This window comes from Bos javanicus, chromosome 12 (assembly GCF_032452875.1).
Source record: "Bos javanicus breed banteng chromosome 12, ARS-OSU_banteng_1.0, whole genome shotgun sequence".
NCBI classification, from domain to species: domain Eukaryota; kingdom Metazoa; phylum Chordata; class Mammalia; order Artiodactyla; family Bovidae; genus Bos; species Bos javanicus.
In genome coordinates this window covers 39,047,528-39,059,192 of record NC_083879.1, presented here as the reverse complement: position 1 = coordinate 39,059,192, position 11,665 = coordinate 39,047,528, and the positions used below count along the sequence as shown (strand labels likewise).

The following is an 11,665-nucleotide window of genomic DNA, read 5'->3' as shown; positions in this document are numbered from 1 at the left end:
GAATAAATTCTAAGAAAATATTCAAGAATCAAACTTTTATGTTCTAGAAAGGTCTTCACAGCATTAATTGGGAGTTAAAAAGAATAGAAACAACCTAATATTTAGCAATAGAGGAATAGTTTAATAAGTAAAATAATGCTTTTTTAGCCTGATCTCAATTCCTATTTTCCCATTTATATTATACATACAATGTATTCTATCTCTATTTAATTGGGTTGCATTGTACATATTAGTTCTCCCTCACACATACGCACACATTTTTAAAGTGATTGCCTCTGGTTTTAGGATTGCAGATGACTTTTAATTCTTCTATACACTCAATCATTTTACATTTTGTAAAATAAAGATAAAACATTTTATTATACAATTAGAACTTTTTAAATAGAAGTACCCATAAAGTTTTCCTCTACTGAAATACCATCATCAACTCTCACAATTTAAATCATGGCATTTTCATGACTGTCTCAAATAACGGAGTCAAAGAATAGAATGTGGCAACTAAGGGTTGAATGTCACTGCTTCCCTTTGCTGAAAAGCTCTTCCTTCATAGATATTCACTGTTATTTATAAATGACAGTGCAAAAGAATAATTGGAAAGAGTTGCCTTATACAAAGAAAAAGTAAAAGTCTCTGAAAGTCTTCTGCTGGAGGGTTATTTTTGGAGATTTTTAGTGGGCAGAACAGCCCTTTAGCAAGACTTGAGTAACCAAATGCATTTCTGTCTCTATCAAGTTTTCTCAAAAAGCCTGCAATAACTATCAGCCAATAAACAAAACAAAACACACATCAGATACAACCTTTTAACTTTTATTGTTTAACAATTTTAGTTTTAAAATGCTACAATTTACCATTGTTCTTGAAAGGATGGAGAATTGCAAGCAGTGTTTTGGGAAAAACTGCTTTTCATGACCCAGAGGTGCCAGCTTTAGACACAGATTGTCTTGGGAATAGCGGCAAGACTTTTCTACTTTTTTCCCACGTAACCTGTCTACTCTCCTTCTCTTTTGTCATCCCTTCTGGGGCCATATGCTTATGGTAGCCACTATTACAAGTAGCTATACAATTGAATATGACAGATTTATGAAACAAACTTATGCCCAAGTAAGAAAATTATTTGTAGAACATTTACTATATGTGGTCACTGTTTTTCACATATGTAACGCATCATTATTTTTTTTTTTCTAACTTCACAGCTGCCCTGTGCTACACTGTTAAAAAAAATCCTGTTTCTTCTCAGATTAAGGTACTAAGACCCAGAGAAGGCAAATAACTTGCTCAAGGTCACAGAGCTAATAAATAAAGAGCTGAGCTACAGACCAAAGAATCTGGCTCATAACCATTTTAATAAATCTATTGATATTTTTGCAATGACCTATTGAGTCCCTGTGTGAAAAATTATCCCTGAGGTGTGAGGTAGAGTTTTTTCTTTAAAATGAATGTAAACTCCTGCTGTGAATCAATCTGGTGATAGTTTATCCTGAGGCAAAAAAGGAAAAAAAGAAAAAAAAAAAAGGAGAGAGAGAGATTTGAGACTGAAAGAGAGAGGCTCTTTCTTCCCTAGGTTCCTGTTAAGGTAGATTTGGTGCTGAAGGTGGCTTCAGTTTATACAGAGTCAGCAAGAGAACCATTGGGTCCCTATAATGCTTTCCTTCTTTTTCTGGCAATGGTGTTTGCAGGTGCAGTAATGGCAGTGATTTTCATCAGTTGTATGGAAAAGCAATGATTCTAGGCACAGTTAACACCTAGTTCTGATTCAAAACATGCATTTGAATTCTAGATCCAATAGCAAGAAGTGAGATAAATTCTTTCTGACATTTTGGATGTGAGAAAATTATTATACCTTAACTGAGGTCTGGGAAGACAATAGATTTTGGGCATGCTGTCCAAGTGTTCTTATTATTGCCAATTATGCCTGATACCCCTGCTCTCAATTGCTCTGCCTTTGGGAAAATAGCTGTGTGTAGATTCTAAAAGCTATTCCCTGCTATTTGGTCTCTCTGTGGTCCTGAACCTTTTCCTCTGTTTCTTCACAGACCGGCTCAACACTGATGGTTTATCCACACTTTGGTTAAGTAGAAGTCACTTGGGTCTTAGTGAATCGAAAAGAAACCTGAATTACTGTTTGTAAAAGCAGTGTACCAGGGGACTGCCACAGCTATAGCCAGCAGAAGCTTTCTAATTCAGGTCCCACAGTCAAAGCTGACTTCCATGTTATTAATGGCACCATGGCTGTTGTGGCTGTAACCCAGCCAGTGGGCTTTCCAGAGGCCAGTATTTACAAAGTTGGGCAGAAGTAATCACATCTGGATTTCTGTTTTCTTGGCACAGCAAGATAAGCTGTTTAAGGAGATGATGTAAACATCCTCAGAGGCTCTTCAGAATGTTTTAGGAGAGAGATATAGTAATAAACTGGATTTCTTGCTCATCAGTTATCATGATTTGAATATCTTTGTGTTTTGTGATCTTATTATATCTAGTGACATCTTTGAATTGACAATGACGAAAATCTGGAATTGTTTAGTACAACATGAGTCCTTATTGCAGTCATTATGATTTCTCTTTCTTTAAGAGTTTCCGATCACTTAGTTTTGTTTGTTTATTGCTGAAATTACTTTCTTAATTTCTACTGGTGGAGACCCCTTCTAAGTTTGGAAATGCAAGTCAATAGTGCTCTAACAGAGACAGAACAGGAAGGAAGAGTCTCAGTAATCTGGCAGTATCCTTGGTCCACTCAGATCTATGCAAGAATCAGACAAATCTTGAATTAAGTCAGGTAGGCTTGAGATCCACAGGTATTTATCATTTTTAAGATCTCTATAAAATCACATGCTCTACTTATTTATATTCTCCCTTGCTAATATTTATACAGTGGAATTCCACAAATAATATGAGAGTGGGTAGCAAGTGAAATTATAGCTTTAACACTGGTTGCTAATTTTTTTTTCTTAAAATTTGCTTTTTGGGATGAAACTAATTCCCACAAGAGCTATAAGCAAAAATATTCAAGATAAAGGGATTGTTCTTCTTTTTCCTTGTTTCCTGATTTTGTGTTTAAAGAAATGAGCATTTCTGGATTACTGCCTTGTTATTTGTAGAACAATGCATAAGGCACTTTCTACATATATTATCCCTGGACAAAAATCTTAAAGCAAGAATTGTAATAAATATTTCAGTAGAAGCAGAATCTTGCCTAAAATCTCACAGTTGGTGCCTGAGCTAAACATATATATAACAGACAGAGCTAAAACATGAAATCTGAAATGCTGACCCTCAACCTAGAAAATTTGTTTCATATAAAAATATTCTTGAATATATATAATTTTGTAAATAATTCAATACTGTAAAGTACAATATTTTTTAAAAAAGCTTTTTTTTTTTTTTTAGTTTCTACTAAACCAAGGACACACATGTAGTCATACATAACAGTGAGATATTCATACCACTAAGAATCTTTGATGTGTATATAAAATATATTAAAACAATCACATGCATAAGAATATGCACATTTAGTATTTTTCCTTCAAAATTTGCTGAATACAATCACTAGTAATTATGCTTTTCTTATTAATTCAAGACTTTCAAGGTGTAGATATATTTTGATAATTGTACAATGTTCTTATATATGCACATGCACTTCAGCATTACCTATAATAGATATACGTATGCTTATTTCTGTATATTTTATTTTTAAAATATTTTTCTTCCAAGTTTACTGAAGTATAATTGTCATGTAGCAGTGAATAAGGTGTACAGCAAAATGATTTGACTTACATACATCATGAAATGATTATCACAATAAATCTAGTGAGCATTCATCTCAGAAAGTTTTAAAAATTAAAGAAATGGAAAATTTGTTTTCTCAGCCCCTATCCCTAATTGCTGAGAACACTTAAGATTCATTGTCTTAACAACTTTCATGTATAACACACAGTAGGGTTAATTATATATGTCATGTTGCACATTCCATCCCTAGTACTTACTTATATTACAGTTGAAAGCTTGTGCCTTTTGAGGACCTTCATTCAATTACCCCCTCACTCATACATCATAGCTGGTAACCACAAATCTGATATCTTGTTCTGTGAATGTTTGTTTTTAAAGAATAATTGACATACAACACTATGTCAAGTCCTCTTAACAATATAGTAAATTGATATTTTGATACATTTCAAATGATCACTAAGATATGCCTAGTTGCAAATCCCATCATAAAAAGGTAGTACATATTTATAGATTATATTTCCCACATTGCATATTTCCCACTCTTGGCTCATTACTTTTGTAACTAGAATTTTGTCTCTTAATCGTTCTCACCTTTTCTTTCCTCTTCCTACTAACTTCTCCTCTGACAATCACCAGTTTGTTCCCTGTGTCTCTAAATCACTCTATATTTGATCACTTATTTTGGTTTTTAGAACCCAGATCAAATTGCCAACATCCGCTGGATCATGGAAAAAGCAAGAGAGTTCCAGAAAAGCATCTATTTCTGCTTTATTGACTATGCCAAAGTCTTTGACTGTGTGGATCACAATAAACTGTGGAAAATTCTGAAAGAGATGGGAATAGCAGAACACCTGATCTGCCTCTTGAGAAATTTGTATGCAGGTCAGGAAGCAACAGTTAGAACTGGACAAGGAACAACAGACTGGTTCCAAATAGGAAAAGGAGTTCATCAAGGCTGTATATTGTCAGCCTGTTTATTTAACTTATATGCAGAGTCCATCATGAGAAACGCTGGACTGGAAGAAACACAAACTGGAATCAATATTGCCGGGAGAAATGTCAATAACCTCAGATATGCAGATGACACCACCCTTATGGCAGAAAGTGAAGAGGAACTCAAAAGCCTCTTGATGAAAGTGAAAGTGGAGAGTGAAAAAGTTGGCTTAAAGCTCAACATCCAGAAAACGAAGATCATGGCATCCGGTCCCACCACTTCATGGGAAATAGATGGGGAAACAGTGGAAACAGTGTCAGACTTTATTTTTCTGGGCTCCAAAATCACTATAGATGGTGACTGCAGCCATGAAATTAAAAGACGCTTACTCCTTGGAAGGAAAGTTATGACCAACCTAGATAGCATATTCCAAAGCAGAGACATTACTTTGCCAACAAAGGTTCGTCTAGTCAAGGCTATGGTTTTTCCTGTGGTCATGTATGGATGTGAGAGTTGGACTGTGAAGAAGGCTGAGCACTTAAGAATTGATACTTTTGAACTGTGGTGTTGGAGAAGACTCTTGAGAGTCCCTTGGACTGCAAGGAGATCCAACCAGTCCATTCTGAAGGAGATCAGCCCTGGGATTTCTTTGGAAGGAATGATGCTAAAGCTGAAACTCCAGTACTTTGGCCACCTCATGCAAAGGGCTGACTCATTGGAAAAGAGTCTGATGCTGGGAGGGATTGGGGGCAGGAGGAGAAGGGGATGACAGAGGATGAGATGGCTGGATGGCATCACTGACTCAATGGACGTGAGTCTCACTGAACTCCGGAAGTTGGTGATGGACAGGGAAGCCTGGCATGCTGTGATTCGTGTGGTCGCAAAGAGTCGGACACAACTGAGCAACTGACCTGATCTGATGTTGACTTTATATATTTTCACAATTGTTTTACCTTTCTGTTTGATCCTTTGTTTATTATGCAATGTCCTTCATTTCCTTGCCACAAACTAGGCCAAGGGCAAGACGGGTATCATATGATTTCATTTATATGTAAAATTTGGAAAGCAAATTAAATGAACAACAAGACAAAAACAGAATCCCAGTTACAGAAAACAAATAGCTGACTGTTTTAAAACATTGGGTGGGCAGATGAGTTACATACGTGAGGAATATTAAGAGTTATAAACTTTCTAGTTACAAAGTAAATGAGTCAAGGGTATGAAATATACAATGGGGAGAAAATAGTCAATAATAATAAGTTCAGTTATTACATGTTTGTATGTTGATAGATGATAACTAGATTTATCTTGATCATTCTATAATGTATAGAAATACTGAACTGCTTTTGTGTACCAAAAGCTAACATGTTGCAGGTCAACTTTACTTCACACACACAAAAAAAAAAACTCACAGAAAAAGAGATCAGAGACAAGGACTGGGGAGAGGGAGAATTGGATGAAAGTGGTCAAGAGTTACAAACTTTCATTCATAAGATGGGTACTAAACATAAAACATAATATAATATGTACTCCTGTTTGTGATATCTGAGTCAAGAGAGTAAAATCCTGAGTTTATCATCAATAAAGAAAAACATGTTTTTTATTTTATTTTGTATCTATGAAATGAATGATCACTAAATTTATTGCAATAATCATTTTATGATGTAAGTCAAATCATTATTTTGTGTACTTTATAGAGTTTTATGCTGATTATCTCTCAATAAAATGAGTGAAAAAGGTGGCACTAGCCAGAGTTGCAATAGAGTGGTTGAGTGAGCTCCAAATAATGTCTACCACCAGCAATTCCATCCTCAGATAGAGTCACAGTTGCTTCCTGACTCTCCACGAGGCTCTCCAAGATCAGCAAGTGTACGTGACCTTGTTGTTTTTCAGCTGTTGTTCAGTTGCCAAGACATGTCTGACTCTTTGTAACCCCATGAACTGTAGCACACCAGGATTTCCGTGTCCTTCCCATCTCTCAGTTTTTTCAAAGTCATATCATTGTTTGAGTCAGTGATGCTATCAGCCATCTCATCCTCTATTATCCCTTTCTCCTCCTAGCTCTTTTCAAACTACTGCCTCTGTGCTGGAACTGTGAGTTTGTGAGATTTTGTGCACATCCTTTAAGAGAGAGTGTCTATTTCCTATAGCTCTCTAAATATAAGCCTTTCTGATTATCAGAGCCACATGATCTACTGCCCTATCTTTCAGGTGTAGGTCTCCCAAGCTGGGGAACTCAATGTGGGGCTCAAGTCTCATGCTGATAGGGAGGAACTCTACAATTGTGAAGTTTTCTCAATTTGTAGGTGACTGACACACTGCAGGGTCTGACTACATTATCACCCTGCCCCTCCTACCCATCTTTATGCCTTCAGTTGAGAAAATATTTTTCACTGGTATTTATTTTTTTCTCATAGATAGTTGCTGTGTAAGTAGTTGTAATTTTGATGTATCCATTGGAGAAGGTGATTTCAGGGTCTTCTTACTTTATCATCTTTGCTACATTTCCCTAACTGTATCCCTTTAATGAAAGACATTTAGATTAATAATCAAATTTGTATAATCTGCCTAATTTTAAATATCTGGCTTTATTTACATTTTGTCTTAGTCATCTCCAGCTTACATCACAAGATACCATAAAATTGTGGTTTAAATATCAGAATTTATTTTCTGGGGTCTAGAAGTCTAAGATTTGTATGCCAGCATGTTTGGGTTCTGGTGAGAAGCTTCTTGCAGGTTTCCAGATGAATGGATTCTTACTGTGTCCTCATATGTTGAAGAGAGAGAGAGTTGCTGGGATCTCTTCAAAGATGGTAATGATAACCCTGTATGTGAGACAGCAAAAGAGACACAGATGTATAGAACAGTCTTTTGGACCCTGTGGGAGAGGGAGAGGGTGGGATGATTTGGGAGAATGGCATTGAAACATGTATAATATATATGAAACGAATCGCCAGTCCAGGTTTGATGTATGACACTGGATGCTTGTGGCTGGTGCACTGAGATGACCCAGAGGGATGGTACGGGGAGGGAGGAGAGAGGGGAGTTCAGGATGGGGAACATGTGTATACTTGTGGCGGATTCATGTTGATGTATGGCAAAACCAATACAATACTGTAAAGTAATTAATCTCCAATTAAAATAAATAAATTTATATTAAAAAAAGAAAACTAATCCTATCAAATCAGACCTCTACCTTTAGGATTTCATATAACTATAATGACTTCCATGAGGCCACTAGCTCTAAATACAGTCATATTGCATGTCAGGGTTTCAACATATGAATTCAAGGTGGACACAATTCAAATCATATCATAATTTTATATATATTTTTTATCCTTTACTCTTCATCTTCAGTATACGAATCCAGTGTCTTCCTGCTGTATCAGGACTACTCACTTCATTCTCATTTCCTCTCTCTTGCTTTGCTCTAAAATTTTTCATTTTTAATATATAACCTCTTGAAAATTTTACTAATGTTGATCTTTCCTTTTCTAACCTTCAAGAACAAATAGCTATCCTCTTTTCTAGTGCCCTTGGTTAGGGAAAGTAAACTTTTCTCAAGATTACTAGATAATAATGACTAAATCTACTTGAAATGCACATGCAAAATAAAAACACCATAGGAGAATTTCTAAAAACACATGTCAACTTAGTGCTGTATGACAAGTATTATTCAAGATCTAAGAATATATAAATAAGAAAACTAAGATTGCAGGTCACAATAAGTTTATACTAATAAAGGGAATTTGAAGCTCTTTGGTTTTAAGACTTGGGATTAAACACTTATTAAATCACACAACATGGTCAGAGGCTCTTTGGTTTTTGGCAAGCAGGCCATGTACTTTCTAATTACAATGAAGACTCTGAACTTAGATTCTCTGTTGTTGAGTGTGGATTTGATTCCAGTATCTGGGGCAGGTAATAAGGATATCAAGTGCTTTAACTTACATTCAATCTTTCTAGTAAGTATGCCAATATTTTTAATAGTAGGCAAGAGTACTTGAGTATCTAGCTTATATTCATAACAGAAATGAATTATCAAAGCAAAAGTCTTCATTTTTTCCACAAGATTGTTTTGTATTTCCAGTATTTGTACAAAATATCCTGTTAAGTTTTGAGAAATTTGATATGATCAGAAATATTTATCACTGTTTATTCTTCATCTTTTTTTTCACTGAGTATATCAAGTAACTTGAGAAACAGAATAACTGACATTTGTACATTTCCATTTCATTTAAACATACTAAATATTTTTTGTTCTTTTGTAGCTTAAATCTTGTCATTAAAATTTATTCTATTGAAAAAAAAATTTATTCTATTGTTACAGCTAAAAAGAAGCATATTTTAAAAATATGGAAAATGAATGTTAATTTTTAGTAAAGAAAAAAAGATTAGTAGTTTGTTACTAAGTTTCTATTAATAAGAGGTTCTATATCTTCATGAACCACCTACATACTTCTTGCATTTCATTCAATACTAAGAACAGAGTTGATATTTAATAATTATTTTATTAATAGGTTAGTGACAGTCATAGAACATAAGCATCCTCCCAAGAAATCTGATTATATTTATAAGATTTTTCTCTAAATGTGTTATGAAAGTTACTCTATCAGGAATGCTCCCATTAACTATGTTTTATTACTACATAACTATAACTTTATTATAAACAACTGTGTTTATGAATATTTTATACAAATATAGAATTATACGTATATCATAATTGAAAACTTGCTCCTTGTTACTATCAATTTATTTTATATATGTCTTTTGTGGTTATTTAATGTTCTTCCACATTTCATTTTCTACTGGATTTATAACATTTTGTTTTATGACTTAAATTATTTACTTAACAGTTATTTATAAAACTGAGCAAATCCATGAGGATGACTTTTAGTTTGAATATTTTTGGCTTACACTGACTTAAGACTAGAAGTAACAGTAAATGGAATTTTTTAAAAAAAGGTACACTATAAAAAAGATTAGAAAACTTTAGTTTACTATATATAACAGTGTCCCAAAATTATGATCTGATATGTATATTTTTTTTGAGAAATCAAGATGACCAGAGGGTTTAATGAAGTTTGATGGGGGAAGACTTGGAAAATTAGTTGAAGATTGATTGTAGGGGATCTTGGACACCAAGAGTGTAGTTTGACTTATAGGAAAGGTTTCTCCATAAAAAATCATCAACTGTTTTTTAACAAGGAACTTGCTGACAAGGTTGACTTAGCCATGGAAATTTGTATATATCAAGCTCATATATGAACTCAGATAGGTTTCTGTCACAGAAGATCTAGAGTAATAAGAAACTGAGAAGTTCAGTAGGAGAAAAGAAATTCTCAAATATAACAAACCCTGTAAAAAAGTCAATAGAATATCATAGAGTGCTGGTTGCCATTTTAGATAAATGCATTAATATTGTATAGCATTTTCTGGAAACAGAATTATGTGTTTCTCTCCATAAATTAAATCATCATCCTTGTTCTAAGTTACAGATGCTTTAAGAAAGAATTAACTCCGTAAGCTAATGGATTTCAATGAAAAGGGATCAACAAATTTCTGTTAAGCAGTACCATATTCTCATTCATTCTGTGAAGGAAAGATGTTGGCTATCATATTAGTAAATAAGAGATATTGTAGACATCAAGCCATCAGCCACTGCAGCCATGTCTGAATGTGTACCTTAAAAAGATTAAGGCTAAAAAAAAAAATGATACTGGTCCTAGATAGATGCATATTGAAAAAATAATCTTCATAATTCCAGACTTTTGAAAAAAAAAAAATCTCCTTATGTATCTTGGTTCGTCCCTTACCACTTTGTAAGATTCTGAGGCACAGTCTTTGTGTATAAAAATTTGTTTCAGGGAGAGGAAAGAAGAGGATGGGTGAAAGATAAAGGGAGGAAAAACTTGGTTTCCTAAAAGAAAATTTCTTATCCAATGATATAATGTGTATGAAACCAAATTGCAAGCTCTCAAGTTCAAAGAAAATGAAATGTGATTTACTACCATAATTTGTCAATGAGGATTTCATTGAATGCTATAAAGTTCCTTTGAATGCCGTAAAGATATTTACATCACAAGAAACATTATATTGAATATGATGAATGACAACTGTGGTTATAAAATTTATTGGAAGTTTATTGTACTTAGAGGAATCAGGATGATGTGCAAGGCTTTTCTGAAAAATTTAAATGAAATTAGCAAAATAATATCTCCTCTGTACTTACATTTTTTTTATACAACTCAAATACTATTGCAGTCTTCTGTTAGCAGCAGAAACATTATCTCTAAACAAAAGTTAAAGAACACATGTTCCTTAGAAGTAATGACTTTTGAAATAAAACTATTATAATGATTAGCTGTTTATTTCTTTGTACACCATTCTTAAGAAGATTAAGTTTAAAAGTATAGGGCCAAAAAATGAAAAAAAAAAATAAAAATAAAAGTATCGGACCATATTGGAGCAGGACACAAGATGGCAGAATAGAAGGACTTGAGCTCATATCCTTTCATGAAAACATCCAAATCACAACTAAATTGCATGAATATATATAAAAAAAGGACTGGAACATATAAAATTTATATTTACCTCCAACGACAAAGAAGAAGCCAAAATAACACTGTAGGAGAGGCACGTTCAAAATACAATCAAATCCCATATCCTTTCGTGGGTGAGCCACCAACTAGAAAATAATTATGTCATAGAGGTGAGAGTTCTGAGCCCCACATCAGGTTCTGACATCACGAGGAGCCCTGAAAGCATTTGGTTTTGAAGACTAATGGGGCTTCATCACAAGAAATCCATAGTACTGGAGGAAACAGAAACTTCACTCTTGGAGGGAGACTTTGTGTACATCAGGACCCAGGGGAAAAACAGTGTTTGCATAGGAGCATGGGCCGGACCTACCTTCTTGCCTTAAAGGCTCCCCTGGGAAAGTGGGGAGAGGCTATAACTCACTGTGGGGAAAAGAATACTGGCAATAGAGGCACCAGGGAGTAGTCA

The 11,665-nt window shown here is 34.3% G+C and overlaps 1 long non-coding RNA gene across 1 annotated transcript; it reads right to left on the bottom strand.

Annotated features, from left to right (window-relative positions):
• Positions 1-7,199: 7,199 nt before the first annotated feature.
• LOC133258075 (uncharacterized) lies at positions 7,200-11,335 on the bottom strand. Its single transcript, XR_009739795.1, has 2 exons — positions 11,252-11,335; positions 7,200-7,482 (listed from the first exon to the last, which is right to left on the bottom strand). It is a non-coding gene; the product is annotated as an uncharacterized LOC133258075 (long non-coding RNA).
• Positions 11,336-11,665: the final 330 nt, after the last annotated feature.